Below are 16,373 nucleotides of genomic sequence, written 5' to 3'. Positions count from 1 at the left end.
AGGTACGCGAACCGGGGCGCTAACCGGAGCGATGTCACAGATATATATATTTTTTTAAACGTTAATTTCTCAAAATCCACTGGAGCACATATATTGAGACATAGCAAAGGCACGTCGGGCAAACCATATCTACAATTTTGCCAAGTTTCATGTAAATCTATTCAGCCGTTCGAGCTAAAAGTGAGTCCAACCGCCCTATGGAAAAATGAATGGGAAAAACGCGTTTTGGGACCCCCCTTTTTTCTCGGCCCCCCTTGACGAAACCCCCCCCCAAATTTTCAGGGGCTGCTCAGAAACAAAATGTGCCATTTTCCTGAAAATTTCAGCCAATTCCGTCCACAAACGCCAAAGTTATTAGACATAGAATTTTCAGAAATCCCATAGAGAAAAAATCCTAACTATATATACCCACTGGCTATCGCCAGTAGGTAATATACATATATAAACATATATAATCTGCATATCTATATAAATATAAATGCATGCATACATATACATATATGCATACATATGCATGTTATTTACATGAAAGTTTTAAAAACACTAATAAAAGCAAAGCTAAAAAGCCACCTCATTACAAACAGAATGGCTTTAACTTAAACGAGGGCGAGATCTATTGCATTTTCAATGCTTGTTTACTTTGGTTCTACCAAGAAGGCATTCAGATGTGTCACACATTTGCCATAAATTCTGAATGTTAGCACTCTAGTTGCTCATTAGATCACTGTAGTAAAGCTAGTGCTCACCAGGGAAGTCTGCTGCTAATCATGGTTTGCAGCCATTTTCCCGCATTTTTTATCCCGCAGACTTTCAGTCCGCATACCATTATCCCGCAAGGTCATTGACCTCGCATACCATTATCCCGCATTGTTTCAAAACGCATGTGTATTTATTGCGCATGCCTTTACAAAGAATTACGTTTTAAAGGCATGTATGGTAAATGCATTTGCGTTGTGAAAACCACGATGACGAGAGAGGTAAGTGGGTTTGTGTTAATTTTTTCGTGGGTTAGTGATTGTGTAGTGTAGTGTAGTGTTGTGTAGTGTAGTGTTGTGTTAGTGTAGTGTAGAGTTGTGGTGGTTGTTTAGTGTAGGGTCATGCTGGGGGTAGTGTTTTAGGGTTTAGGGTTGTGTTGTAGTGTTTGCGTAGTGTAGGGTCATGCTGGGGGTAGTGTTTTAGGGTTTAGGGTAGTGTTGTAGTGTTTGCGTAGTGTAGGGTCATGCTGGGGGTAGTGTTTTAGGGTTTAGGGTTGTGTTGTAGTGTTTGCGTAGTGTAGGGTCATGCTGGGGCTAGTGTTTTAGGGTTTAGGGTAGTGTTGTAGTGTTTGCGTAGTGTAGGGTCATGCTGGGCGTAGTGTTTTAGGGTTTAGGATAGTGTTGTAGTGTTTGCGTAGTGTAGGGTCATGCTGGGGGTAGTGTTTTAGGGTTTTGGGTAGTGTTGTAGTGTTTGCGTAGTGTAGGGTCATGCTGGGGTGTAGTATTTTAGGGTTTAGGGTAGTGTTGTAGTGTTTGCGTAGTGTAGGGTCATGCTGGGGGTAGTGTTTTAGGGTTTTGGGTAGTGTTGTAGTGTTTGCGTAGTGTAGGGTCATGCTGGGGGTAGTGTTTTAGGGTTTTGGGTAGTGTTGTAGTGTTTGCGTAGTGTAGGGTCATGCTGGGGTGTAGTGTTTTAGGGTTTTGGGTAGTGTTGTAGTGTTTGCGTAGTGTAGGGTCATGCTGGGGTGTAGTGTTTTAGGGTTTTGGGTAGTGTTGTAGTGTTTGCGTAGTGTAGGGTCATGCTGGGGGTAGTGTTTTAGGGTTTTGGGTAGTGTTGTAGTGTTTGCGTAGTGTAGGGTCATGCTGGGGGTAGTGTTTTAGGGTTTTGGGTAGTGTTGTAGTGTTTGCGTAGTGTAGGGTCATGCTGGGGGGTAGTGTTTTAGGGTTTTGGGTAGTGTTGTAGTGTTTGCGTAGTGTAGGGTCATGCTGGGGGTAGTGTTTTAGGGTTTTGGGTAGTGTTGTAGTGTTTGCGTAGTGTAGGGTCATGCTGGGTGTAGTGTTTTAGGGTTTTGGGTAGTGTTGTAGTGTTTGCGTAGTGTAGGGTCATGCTGGGGGTAGTGTTTTAGGGTTTACGGTAGTGTTGTAGTGTTTGCGTAGTGTAGGGTCATGCTGGGGGTAGTGTTTTAGGGTTTATGGTTGTGTTGTAGTGTTTGCGTAGTGTAGGGTCATGCTGGGGGTAGTGTTTTAGGGTTTAGGGTTGTGTTGTAGTGTTTGTGTAGTGTAGGGTCATGCTGGGGGTAGTGTTTTAGGGTTTAGGGTAGTGTTGTAGTGTTTGCGTAGTGTAGGGTCATGCTGGGGTGTAGTGTTTTAGGGTTTTGGGTAGTGTTGTAGTGTTTGCGTAGTGTAGGGTCATGCTGGGGGTAGTGTTTTAGGGTTTAGGGTAGTGTTGTAGTGTTTGTGTAGTGTAGGGTCATGCTGGGGGTAGTGTTTTAGGGTTTAGGGTAGTGTTGTACTGTTTGTGTAGTGTAGGGTCATGCTGGGGGTAGTGTTTTAGGGTTTAGGGTAGTTTAGTTGTTTAGTGTATGCTAAAGGCATATTCGTTCTAAAAGTTTTCGTTATTTTAATTTGCGGCCTAATAGTACATGCGGGATTTCGTCATATATTCGCTAATCATACTTTCTATGGCAAAATGAACCCCCTCATTTTGTTCCTTTTTAAATGAAATGTTTTAAGAGTTACCACTTTGTTCCAATCAAGATGGCTTCAGGTGTGCCATACCTTTGTAATAAGTAGGACTGTTAGCACTCTAGTTGTTCTTTAGAACACTCTGGGACATTCTGTCATTGGGCTATAGTTGGGCTACATCTGGCTGATATTTGGGCTACATTTGTTTTTTTTGTCTCTGGTGGCCATCTTTGGGCTACATTGGGCTACATTGGGCTACATTTGGGCTCCAACATATATATAGCCCAATGTAGCCCAATATATATTTTTCAAAGTTAATTTTCGTAAAAACCACTGGAGCCTATATCTTGAGACATAGCAAAGGCACATCGGGCTACCAGTCCCTACAATTTTGCCAAGTTTGGTGTAAATCCATTCAGCCGTTCAGGCTAAAAGTGAGGCCAACCGCCCTATGGAAAATTGCATGGGAAAAACACGTTTTGGGACCCCCCTTTTTTCTCGGCCCCCCCTTGACGAAACCCCCCCAAATTTTCAGGGGCTGCTCCGAAACAAAATGTTCCATTTTCCTGAAAATTTAAGCCAATTCTGTCCTCAAACGCCAAAGTTATTCGACATAGAATTTTCAAAAATCCCATAGGAAAAAAATCCTAACTATATATACCTACTGGCTATCGCCAGTAGGTAATATGTATATATATATATACATATATATATATATATGTGTGATTAATAATCGCCCGAGCTTGAAGGGAATACTCACAGCTGATATGAGCCTTTTGGTTCAGTAACAAAAGAAAACCAGCAGTGACATTTCCAGGCTTCTTTATTTCTCTGCTGCGATGCGTTTTGAGGCTCCAGCCACTTTATCTCAGGCAGCCGGTAATATTCGGCATAGATTTCCAAACTAAGCTGCATTCTTCTTTTTATGTGTCCTGCACTCGAAGGGCTACGCTTTATTGCGTTAATTTCTCTGATGCCTGCTGGGATTTTTACTACCAATTGGAAGTCCATTATTCCCCGTAGTGGGCCCCATGCCACATTCTTTCTTTAATCAGCTCTCTCAGACTTAAAATACCTTTAGTAGGCCCCTTTCATGTTTGCCGGTCAGTATTTTCTTCATCAGCTGTGCTGGCCGTGGTGTTGGCAAAGTTCCATTCCCACGCAGCATTTCATTTGGATATGAAACGGTGCAACCTTCCACTCAGGGCAGCCATGTCAATTTATGATTAACAATCGCCCGAATCTTGAAGGGAGTACTCACAGCTGTAAGCCGTTTGGTTCAGTAACAAAAAAAAACCAGCAGTGACATTTCCAGGCCCCTATCCAAATGAAAGGTTGCGCAGGAATGGAACTTTGCCAACACCACAGTCAGCACAGCTGATGAAGAAAATACTGACCAGCAAACATGGGACCCAATACGGGGATTAATGGACTATCCAAATGAAAGGCTGCACAGGAATGGAATCACTTGTATATCGAGGAGCATGGAAACAAAGGAGGGTTAAAAAGATATGGGTCCCAGTTCCAAAGCATACCAGTCAGTTTATTTTACCTGGCTCAAGAAGCCAGAGTGCAAGGTTGTCCTGACTGGCTGTCGTGCTGAAGTCGGAGAATTGCTTTTTCCTTTTAAAAAGTGCTGATGAGAAAATTGGTGCAAAAAGTTGACAACGGGCCAGTGCAGGCATCGGTTGAAGACGTTGAGGTTTTCCCTTGAACTGCAGAGCTGAGCAAAAGTTATGGTTGCCAGACTGGCCACCAATAAGTCTAGGCAGCTGTAAGGTCAACAAAGAAGTTATTTCAATGTCCGGAGGTCCGGGTGGAAATGGTAGTCACCTGAAACTGACTGGAGGTCAGGACTACATTTCCCCACAATGCACTTGACCATCTACTTTTTGGGCGATCCCTCAGAGGCCCTCATGGCAATCGATTCTTTGTTTCCCTAGGTTGTTTTTACCTGTGGACTGCAGAGAGCTAGTGCCAATAGTCTAGGAGAGTCTGGATTTGCCTTTGTCTCTAAAAGGGATCCCACTGTAAGGGGAACTGGTCTTTGCTCCGGGATGAGTCGCAGTTGTGCAGTTTTATAAAGGTATCCGCCGGTGCAGAATATCACACCTTTGGATTGTGTAATTCTTGTTGTCACCGCATTGGGTCTCTTCTGTGTCCTTCTTTGCAAGTCAGATCAGAACTGAGGTTCTTGTGCATGGGTGCCCCTTAAATCTTAGATTTAGGGGTGTTAGAGATGTGTGTGCAAGTGGCCAATGGGCTAAAAGCCCCAGCGGTTGATTCTCCCCTGAGGTGACCACATCTAGGGATGTGTGTCGCCTTTTCTACCTAGAACGCTCTATTCTGCCACTTTTTAAAATGGTAGAAACCTTCCTTGACTGTACGGGCCAGGTAGCCTACACCAAGGGTGTGGCTAGGCTTCTAGTGGTGTACACTTCATGACTACATAATTTTCCTGCCTCCCTGTGTCACGTGGCTAGGTGAGACCAGAGAAGAAACACCGCCATTTTACATGTCCACATTTCTTAAGTTGCCTTCTTGTCTACACAATGACTTTTGACACATTTGCGTGACAGTACGGGATTTGTTTCTCTGAAACCAAATTGCTTAAAATGTCCACTTTGTAAGTACACTATCACAAAACCTTGAACATTTAGTACAACGCCTAGACACACATTGTGCAAATGTTGTTGATTGTTATTAGTCCAAGAGGCAACATGGCTATCACAAAGACAGTAAACAATGTCGGCCAGGCTGGAACATCAACACAGATGCATAGATGAGGTTATTGTAAATGCACACACATTTCCGTGCTCAAATTAGAGAAGCACTCTGCTGTCATTGTGAGGTTGTCACTATGTACTTCTCAGCCGAGTTGAGTTCTGTTTACCCTCTGCGAGGAAGAATGTCCAACTTGTGACCAAGACAGGGACCTGCATGCCTTGCCTTCAGGTAATGGTGAGTTAGATCATCCAGTAGGGGATTCTTAGCAAAGCACTCACCCTAGATAACTAGGTTAGGATGCGCATAGTAGGAGTACACATATGTATCCTGTTTAAGCACAATGGTGGAACTTTTATACTTTTCATTGTTCATATATTGCTAATCACTTATCTGCTTCTGTCTATTTATCATTGCAGCACATATAATTTAAACAAGAATCACAATAGGTCAATAAACATATTTGTGTAATTGTAGTGTACCTTTCTGAGTGAGCACGAGTAATTGACCAAAAAGGTACAAGATCTGTTACCAAGGTATATTTGGGAGAAAGGGTTGTCAAGTTCTGAGGTTGCCCAAACCATTTGTTACCTTGCCAGGTTTAGGGGTACTTATGGTGGCGCAGGGAGATAGCAGGTCTACTAGCCAACATACCCTCAGGGGGTGCTGACACCATCCCAATTTTTATGTTGTCCGACAAACAAAAATGTCCTACTGAGAAAGTAGAAACCATACGACATGGCTCCGCTAACAGTGGTAGATTGGGTTCACATTTAATGGATCACCTAAGTAGTTCTCTCGTGCATACTTAGAGACCACTGCACACCTCCTAACCGGACACATGGTGGTAATGACTATCATACTCAGCTGAGTAGAAAACTACTATATTTTGGCAGTAGGTTGTTTAAGGTTGAACTTTTCAAAGGATTTTTTACCATTGTGTAACCCTCTCTGAATTCCATTTCAGATTATGTCTGACACAGAAAACCCTGTATCACTTAACATTGCTTTAGGTTGCACCGTTCATGCTGATTTTAAGTGCTGGGTGTTTGTCCCATGCTGGAAAGTCACCGTGAACAGCACCATGCGCAAGAGGACGCTGTTTCTTTCTACCGCCTGAGTAGATTTTCTACTCGAGAGGCAGCCTCCTCAATGCAAATGGATGGTTTCTTAACGGGAGCGGTGGCGCCCATTATGACCACCCACATTGAGAAATATTGCTGGGAAGTGGTCTAGCTATGGATTTTCCTTGCTCACACTCACCAACTTAATGTTGGCAAGTGCGAGAAAGGAAAAAACTCCGCTCCTTAGACCTCTGCATACTTCCCAGAGCGCGGAGTGCAGAAAACTCTGCAAACAGAGCGAAATTCACCTCCTAGGCCTTCTTTTAAGAGCGTGTGTTTGTGCTAGCTGCAGTATATCAAAGGCTCACTGTAGAGGAAACAGTGGTCGATAGCGTCGTGCCTGAACAATTTAGATATTTATACAAAGATGCACCCTAGTCATCGTTGTACAGAGCAATACAAAAGGGGATGATGGACGGAGCGTTTCAGCAAATCAAACACTCACCCCCAGTCAACTGATCTGGGTTTAATCCATCACCATTCTTTAGCCCACTCAGCCACCCCAGTTCAGACATGGCCATATGCAGTCAGTCTGACCCTGTGCCTCATGGGAACAGTCCAGCCCGAACTGCCAAGCCATGTCTTCTCTGAACCGGAAACAAGCATCCTGGGACCGGTTTCGGGTTCATAATCCTCATCAGCCAGGCTATCTTGAATCCAGTGGCCAAGTGAGCAAGGGACTCACGTCTGAGCATACCCTGCCACACTTAGGGCGAACAAAGCAATACAAAAGGGGATGATGGACGGAGCGTTTCAGCAAATCAAACACTCACCCCCAGTCAACTGATCTGGGTTTAATCCATCACCATTCTTTAGCCCACTCAGCCACCCCAGTTCAGACATGGCCATATGCAAATCAGTCTAACCCTGTGCCTCATGAGAACAGTCCAGCCCGAACTGCCAAGCCATGTCTTCCCTGGACAGGAAACAAGCATCCCGGGACCGGTTTCAGATTCATAATCCTCATCAGCCAGGCTATCTTGAATCCAGTGGCCAAGCATCCTGGGACCGGTTTCTGTTCTTGCGAGAGTTGTTTACAGGAGCATAATAGATGCAACAGATCTTCTGATGCTAACCTGCATAGGCGGCATCTAGGGTCCGCCTTCTCCTTCAGCCAGGGTGGAGCATGTTGAGTGCCAGGCAACAAGCCAAGTCTAAACTTCATAATCCTAATTTTTGTATGCTTGGCGTAACCTGTACTTCTGGGCTGCTGGCTCACAGTACGTATTCAGAGTCATCCAGCCGTGGGACCTTTCAGCAAGTGAAGCTTTATCCTCCAACCATGATAGATATTTGACCGATTTCCAGGTTAATTTCTTGAGTACACCGGAGCTAGTGGGAGTTTCCCACAGCTGGTTCAATCCCAGCTTGTTTAGTCCTTCTTTGAGATATTCCGCTGCAGGTGAGGTAATATATCTGCTTATCTCTTTCCACAGCTGTGCATTTAATGACCCTGGAGCGGCTCTTCGTATTTTGTCCCACGTTATGATATATGCCCCATGTCTTGCAAGTGATTGCTTCTGGATACCAAACTCAAGCCTTATTTGCGAGGAGGACGGGTATTTGGGCAGTCCAAATATAAGCCTAATCGTGTTTGTAACTGCGGAGTCCAGTAATTTGGAGTCTCTTCCTTTCTGGGCTTCACTTCCATAAGTTATTGTTGGCAATAACTTTGCACAAATCACCTCCACTATAGGCACAATCAACAGGCTAGTTAATTTGGAGTTCAAAGTTTTTAGAGAGATTGCCAAAGCGATACCTTTGCACCTGATGCTGTTTCTTTGTGCAAGGAATTGACCTCCTTTGTCGATCTTTTTACCCAGGTATTTGTATTCCGTGGTGCTCTCTATACGGGTATTACCCCAGAACCAAGTTGAGGACTTTTCTTTTTTTTTACTCACAGTGATGGTTTTAGTTTTGTCGTGATTTATTGTTAGGCCATTTTCCTTTGAGTAATCATGAGTTGCATTTATGAGATGTTAAAGGCCTTCTCTCATTTTACTGATCAAGACTATATCGTCTGCATATAGGAGACACGGTACAAAGATATCTCCCAGTTAGGGAGCGTGCGAGTTGCAGGCGTTTAGTCTCGGTACAAGGTCAGCTACAAACAGGTTGAAAGTGTGGGGGCCAGAACGCAACCTTGCTTAAGCCCTTTGTCCGTTGGAATACGTCTCGACAAGTGTGTTCCGTCGCCCAGCTTAATCTGGACCCAGGTGTTAGTATGCAGCCTATCAGGAGGTTTAGAAGGGGTTGGGGGAGCCCCCAGTTATAAAGTTTAGACCACAATCTGTTGCGTTTTACATGGTCGAAGGCTGCTTTATAATCAATAAAGCACAAATGCAGGGAGCTCCCAGTCGTTTCCCCTCTGTCGAAGAGCATTGCCATTGTTATTATATTTGTGGTCGTCCCCACATTCTTTGCAAAACCAGTCTGATTCAGGCGGGATGATGGATTTTGCTTCTGCCCAGGCCTGTAGTTCTTCCAGGAGCGTTCCCGCAAAAAATTCTGCCTCATTATCCTGTAATGCCACTAACCGATAGTTCTGACGCTCTGACCTATCCCCAGCCTTGTGGATTGGTGCAATAATGGATCCCCTCCATGACTGTCAATATTTGTCATCCTGATTTCCCAAAACAGTGGTTGTAATGCTTCTGCCCAGAAAGTTGGCTCTTGCTTATAGAGTACAGTCGGTATGCCATTTGGGCGAGGGGCCCCTTCCCTCCTTCCCTTGCCTATTTGCCTTTTTATGATCATAGTTCGATTAGTTGAAGTATTGGCAGTTAAGCTATCATTATCAGTTTTGCTTTGTATGATCTGGTTAATTCCTGCGTGTGCAGCGCTGATAAAAGCATCATGGGAGGTACCCTAGGAGTGTTCCCCTTTTATTCCTTACTACATAGCTTCATGGAAGTGAGACCCGAGATATTTGACCAGACTGCCTCAGAAATATTAGAGGTAGTTCCCCGGTTATTTGGATGGACAAAGCTGTTTATGGTTCTCCAAAAACATGCGCTGTTGTTTTGCTTTATATCAGTATGTAGTTTTGCCAACATTGCATTCTCTTGGTCCCTTTTTGCATCCTTTTTTAGTTTTTTTAACTGTGCCTTTTGCCTTCGCAATGAGTTATGTAGTATTAAATCTTGGGGGTTCCATCGTAGCTGTCTCAATATGCGGTAGATAACTCTCTTGATGTGCCTTATTTCTTTCAGCGCAAGTTGAGATATCGATTTCACTCCGCCGTTTCTTTGTTGGGTTTTTGGCTTGATGATCGTAGTGTAAGCTGCCATGATTTCGGTGAAGCTTTCCCACTTTTTGACTTCATCTGATCCGGCTCTCAGTTCAAAATGCTCCTTAGCTACTCCAACCATTCTGCATTGTGTCTCTGGCCCGAATTTGATTCTTTTAAGATTAATAGTATAATCTGCACCTTCGGTGGTCCGGCAGTGCTCGAACACTCGGACTGTTGTTCTAAGCTTAATTTCCTGTGGCCGGTGATCACTATCCCCTTTGTCCCCTAAACTAAATAGAGTAATATACTGGAACAGATCCAGGGAGACAAAAGTGTAGTCCAGAATAGTATTGTTCCTGGATGAGTAGTATGTTGCTACAGGAGGATTGTCTCCTCTTGATCTACCATTTAGTGCTCTTAAATGTAAGTGTTCCAGTTCTTCCAAGGCCGACAGTCCTGCTTTTGTTTCCTTGCTAGAAGGTGGCTCCTCTTGCGTTGGAATGTTCCAGATTGTGTTTTGTATCGACATTTCGGCGTCCGTGGGGGACCCCATTAGATTTAGGTTTAGATCACCTGTAAGAATGAGCTCCGCTGATGGTCCTTCAATAATATATTTTTCTACCAACTTGCACATTTCTTTTATTAATTTACCTTTTTGCTTTGGTTCGATATAGACATTAATTATTGTGATATTAAGGTCCGTTGCTAGTATTGAACCCGAGCAGTTTAAGTTTAAAGCTAGACCTGCAGATGAAGAAAAGCCTAGATCCTGGACATTGAGATTAATTCCGCATGCAACATATGTGGCCCCCCTGTAGATGGCCGTATTTTGCCTCAGCCAGTGCACTTGTGTAGCAGCGCAGAAATCCTTGCAAGTGTGGGGGTTCTCTCAGCCAGGTCTCTTGTACAGCCACAATGTCAAAGTCCCTGATATATTCAATGAAAACCGCATCCAACAGTTTGCTTGCCAGGCCATTCACATTCCAGGAACATATCCGTAGAGACCCTCTTGTGACTGGTCTTTCTCTTTTCCCTCTAAGTCATCAATCTGTTCCCCTGTTGTGTATGGTTCTTGAGATCCATCTTATGTCGGTGTCCCATTTTGGTATTGTTATGGGGACTTGATTACTTTCACGTTCTGCCAGGACGACTTCTCCATTTGTTATACTTTGCCCCCTGGCTCCCTTCAATACCGAGGTAATGGGCCTACCATCGGGTGCCGAGTTCCCAGCTGTATGCTCTGGCCTCAACAGGTCGGGATATCCTGGCTTGATGTGTGGCATGATGGTTATCCCCCAGTTCTTAAAAGTTTCCCTTTCTTGATATATTCTTTGTGCGATAGTAGGTGAACTCCATAAAGCACGCGTTTTTTCCCCAGAGTCGGCATCCTTGGCTTTAATAAATTCTATCGAGACTAGGTCAGTTGACATGATTTCAGACAGGGTTGGTATGTGAGATATTAAGCGAAGAATGTTGCCGCGATTCATAATGTCAAATCTGCCCTTAGAAACATATTCTGTGTAAACAGCAATGGTGTCGTATCCTGCCAATTTATACCGTTGGGTTCTGATTCTTGCATATTTGATTGGGTGGTAGCATATATCTGGTGTACTCCTGTTTTTCTATGATTCACGTTTGCTCCCATCATTTGATTGTAAGTTCCGGCTTCCGGCAGTTCGCTCGTTGGCTCTCTCTGATGTTCTTCCATGCTGATGTGGTTGTGGTCTACATGTAAAAAAATGAAAATTCCTTTCTGAGTGTTGAGATTCTAAATTGACAATAACATTTCTTTTGGTTCATATGATCAGCAGTTGCCCCCAAGAAGTTTTTCTAGTCAAAACATAACATTTAGATGCATCTAGATTTTTATTTTATAAAACAGTTTCTTTCATATGATTACATACACAATAAAACAAAAATAGAATTAAAATACCGTGAAGTAAAATCATGTACATTTTTTCTTCTTTCAAACAAGCATTTTACATGAATCCATTACATTTATGATAACAGTTCATCTTATCAAGATACATAAAATCAATCAGTTACTACAATAATAAAGCTTGTCAACGCGTTTCGGTGCTTCTTCGTTTGGAACACCTTCCTCAGGACTATTTTTAAAACATCTTCTTTTATTCAAATGTGGTACTACGATTTATCACCACGTTCGAACCAGGAGTTGTAATGGAATTTAGTGACTCCTCATCCCTTCTACTTCATCAGGGTATTTTTGGTTTATCTGGAAGCCTTTCATAACATTGGCTTGATTTAATTCGGCGTATAAGGAGATTTTCTTCCTTATTCAGTCAAATACGGCGTGGTTCTTTATTCCTCACAGACTTGTGCATGGATCCCTCCTCTTTTTTCAAAATTTGATGCGATCACCGGCGTCTCTCAAGAGAACTCGCGCTCCGGCCGTACGGTCTCCCTGGTATCCCGTGGAGACCGTACGGCACGGGATACCAAGGAGACCGTACGGCCGGAGCACGAGTTCTCTTGAGAGACGCAGGTGATCGCCTCAAATTTTGAAAAAAGAGGAGGGATCCATGCACAAGTCTGTGAGGAATAAAGAACCACGCCGTATTTGACTGAATAAGGAAGAAAATCTCCTTATACGCCGGATTAAATCAAGCCAATGTTATGAAAGGCTTCCAGATAAACCAAAAATCCCCTGATGAAGTAGAAGGGATGAGTAGTCACTAAATTCCATTACAACTCCTGGTTCGAACGTGGTGATAAATCGTAGTACCACATTTGAATAAAAGAAGATGTTTTAAAAATATTCCTGAGGAAGGTGTTCCAAACGAAGAAGCACCGAAACGCGTTGACGAGCTTTATTATTGTAGTAACTGATTGATTTTACGTATCTTGATAGGATGAACTGCTATTATAAATGTAATGGATTCATGTAAAATGCTTGTTTGAAAGAAGAAAAAATGTACATGATTTTACTTCACGGTATTTTAATTCTATTTTTGTTTTATTGTGTATGTAATCATATGAAAGAAACTGTTTTATAAAATAAAAATCTAGATGCATCTAAATGTTATGTTTTTACTAGAAAAACTTCTTGGGGGCAACTGCTGATCATATGAACCAAAAGAAATGTTATTGTCAATTTAGAATCTCAACACTCAGAAAGGAATTTTCTTTTTTGTAGTTCTATTTCCCTGTCCTTTCTGGGTTTAACAGGGAAAACTCTCCCTTTTTTCTAATGTGGTCTACATGTGCCTCAAGATGTTGTCCCTGGCGGTGCTCTATGTTTATGAAGGTGGGGATTGGTAAGACTGTCGTGACCTTGCTTCGGGATTGGCAAATGCTAATGTTCTGTGTTTCCCTATGGTCCATGACATGGATGGTGTTGAGGTCTGTTTTTTTGGTCACATGGTCTGTGCGTATTGTGCCCTGATTGCCTGAATTCACTTTGCTCCCCGCCATGACATGACTGTTGATGTTAGTATTTAGCACAGTTTCTGGAGGCGTCCCCTCCTGATTATGGGCTTGCAACTGATTTATCCTCACATTTCCTGTTTTAGTATTTTTGTTGCATATTACGTAACTGTTCCTTTCCGAGGATAACTGTGCAGGTTCGGCCTCAGTGGCCTCTCCTGATTGTTCCATCCCTCTAGGTTCTGTAGTCCTGAGATTGAGGTTACAGCCAGATGACTCCCTCGTAATAGGGCTTTTATTTTGATTTATCTCCGATTTTAGTGGGTTTTCTTGCACGGCTCCCTTACAGATGGTATTTTCCCAAATAGGCGCGTAAATCCATTGTTTTTGCAGATGTGTTTTTGGTTCCGGCCCTTGCGTTTTTGTGCTTGTCTTTGTTTTGCGTTCAATTTTTTTTCCCTGTTTTCCTCTTCTGGAGACTCTGTCAATTTGTTTTTTTTCTTTGTATTCTGGCCCGATGTTTCATTGCCTTCAGTTTGTGTTAGTTTTATCATGATGGAGTCACTTTCACCATTTGTAACTGCTAGTTGATGAATTGTCATGTCTATGTCGTTTCTAATTAGGGGCTTCTGTACTATTGACTCACTGCAATTGTTGGATGCACAATTCTTTACTTGTGCGCACAGATCATTTAGCATTGTTGGAAGAGTGGCTAATTTGTCTATGATTGGACTACAGACGCATTTTTCACTGTTGGTTAAGGCATAATCCTGAATCTTCTGCAGCGAGGTATTCAGTGTTCCTAGCTTACTATCAATTGCCACCACGAATACTGCCAAGGTATTCATTAAAGTTAGCTGGGTGTCCATTTTGTCAGACTGATACTGCAGGGCTTCTACCAAGAGTTGCACTGTTTTTAGTAAACTTGCCCATGCATTCCCGTTATCTGACTGGTGCGTATTGACTGGTTGCTTCTCGGGTGCATTCTTTGGGTAACCTGTTACATTTATTTTTCCTTCCGGGCCCTCTTTTCTTTTATGGTGGATATGCCCCACTTGGTCCTCTGCGTTTGTTCCTGCCGCAATGTTGTTCTTGTCTTGATCTTGAGAGTAGGTTTCCAGGAGTGCCTCCCATTCTTCTTTGTTAAAGTCTGAGAAATTTTCCAAACCTTCGCTCGCATCCAGTTTACTCCGTCTGCTTTGATGGAATATTGCAGGATTATTTTGGGGCGATAATGTAGCAGACACTTTTTTATATGTAAAGTCCTGATTTACCTCAAGGATTTCCGATACATCTTCTGTCTTTTTTATATTTTCCTTTGCCTTAATGGGCAGATGGTATCCTTCCATTGCTTTTTGATTTTCTTCGTGACTGTCTAGCTCATGAATACTTAGAGTTTCCAGTGTAACACAATTACCCCTTCCAACCATATGTTGAGCTCTGCTCTCAGAAACAGGAGTACTTGGAATAAAATTTTCATCGAGGCTCTGTGGCCCATTACTTCCGTTAGGGACTTCCCAGACATCTCCCATCCGTGTCATTGTGTGCATCTCCCTTGGTATTTTTGTGCCTTCTTCCATGCGTTTAATAAATACGGCCTCAAACCTCCTGGTGGGTGGGCTTACTAGAAGTTGTGTCGTTGTTGGATTCTCTATACATTCAGTTATGGGTAAAGATAATAGAACGGTAGAGCTGTTTTGGCCCATAGCATCCATCCCGCTGCACTGATGTATAATTCCGTCGCCTTCTCTGCTTCCAATTTGGTTTAGGGGCTGTAGGGGAGTCATAAGGCCCATTATGGGAGTTGGACCTGAAAGAAGGGTGTCGCCCGCGTTTTTAAGAAGCTAAATTTAGTGTCTATTTTAGGCTGGAAAAAGGCTTCTTTGAACCTTTTTCCACTGAGATTGATTTTAGTACATTGCCTGATTTTTTGCTGTTTGAGGTTAGTTCAAATATTGCGTCAGATGTTTGAATAGTTGGAGTAGTTGGTCTGGTTTTGGCCTGTGGTTCGCCAATAGTGACAGCTTGTACTTTCAGCTTCCTTTTCCTTTTGCTCAGATTGTTAGTGGATGTGACTCCCCCACGCACGCGTCCTGACCTCATGCTTGGTGATGATTTGACGAAGATGCAACATGACTCCTGCGTGGAGGATGTATTGCGCTGGTAGCAGATACCACGGTATTCCTCCCACTACTCCCTCTCACTCAACGCTACTGATTAAGCGGACAAAAAAGTGATAAGATTACGAGGAAGTTGTGGATCGTTGCTGTATAGATTCCCGGTTAGCCTTGCAGCTTCGCAACCCCACGGGCCCCTTCCGCTTTTACAAGGTCTGTGTCTTTGATTTTTAAGGATACTGACACAATGGCCTCCTGTGAGCAAGCGTAGAGGGCGGTGAGGCGAACAAGAGCTACTAGGCAGTACTAGGCAGTATAGAGCTTATGGTGACTATGGCGACTATAGTGACTATGGAGGCTGTGATATCTATGGTGATTATATCAATCCCCAGTCACATAAAACCCCACTGCACCAATGTTTCTCCTCCACACCTGCTTCAGCTATCTCAACTCAACTGCCTCTCACTTCGTGTTCTTCATGCTCCAAGTGCTCCGAGTCTCCTGCCACTCAATGTGCTGCTCAAAGACCGGTCAAGAAGTGCCACAGGCACCCCTAATGCGCCCCCCTCTCCTCTCTCTGCAGCACCACAAATCCTGCAAAAACGAGCGTGGACCCTAGCGTGGCGCCACTTTAGTCCAGGTGTGCAGGTTGTTCCAGTTTACTACCGATTCTCGGATTATGGCCCTCGCCTCCCAGCGGCTTCTTGCACCCCAAGCGGTGCTACCGCCGCCGCTGGCGCACTGGCGTACTGCTCCAGGAGTGCGATTTGCCCCCATTTTTTGGCTCTATTTTCTCTCTTTTCTTTTAGCATTTTGCGGCTCCACAGCATCACAACAGCCTACCGCTGCTTCTCTCAACCCCGCAGGACATTGCTGGATGCTGCCACCGTATTGCTCCTCTCCTACTCCTCGACACGAGACCCAGTGAGTTCCTGCTATTAAGCGAAGGCGTGCCTTGGCTGCTCCTCTCCGCTGCCTTGCCGACGATTCACCGCACCTTCCCCACCCAAACACAGTGTCTCACAGTGTGGTCTGCGCTGCCCCTTCGTTGCGACGGTACCTCGACAGCTCCCAGCGCGGCATCCAGCGCCCAGCACGAAGCGGCACTCAGGACGCCACTTCTGCCTCAGCA

This window comes from Lissotriton helveticus, chromosome 1_1, assembly GCF_964261635.1.
Source record: "Lissotriton helveticus chromosome 1_1, aLisHel1.1, whole genome shotgun sequence".
In the NCBI taxonomy this organism is placed as follows: domain Eukaryota; kingdom Metazoa; phylum Chordata; class Amphibia; order Caudata; family Salamandridae; genus Lissotriton; species Lissotriton helveticus.
Note: the sequence above shows the minus strand (reverse complement) of the source record.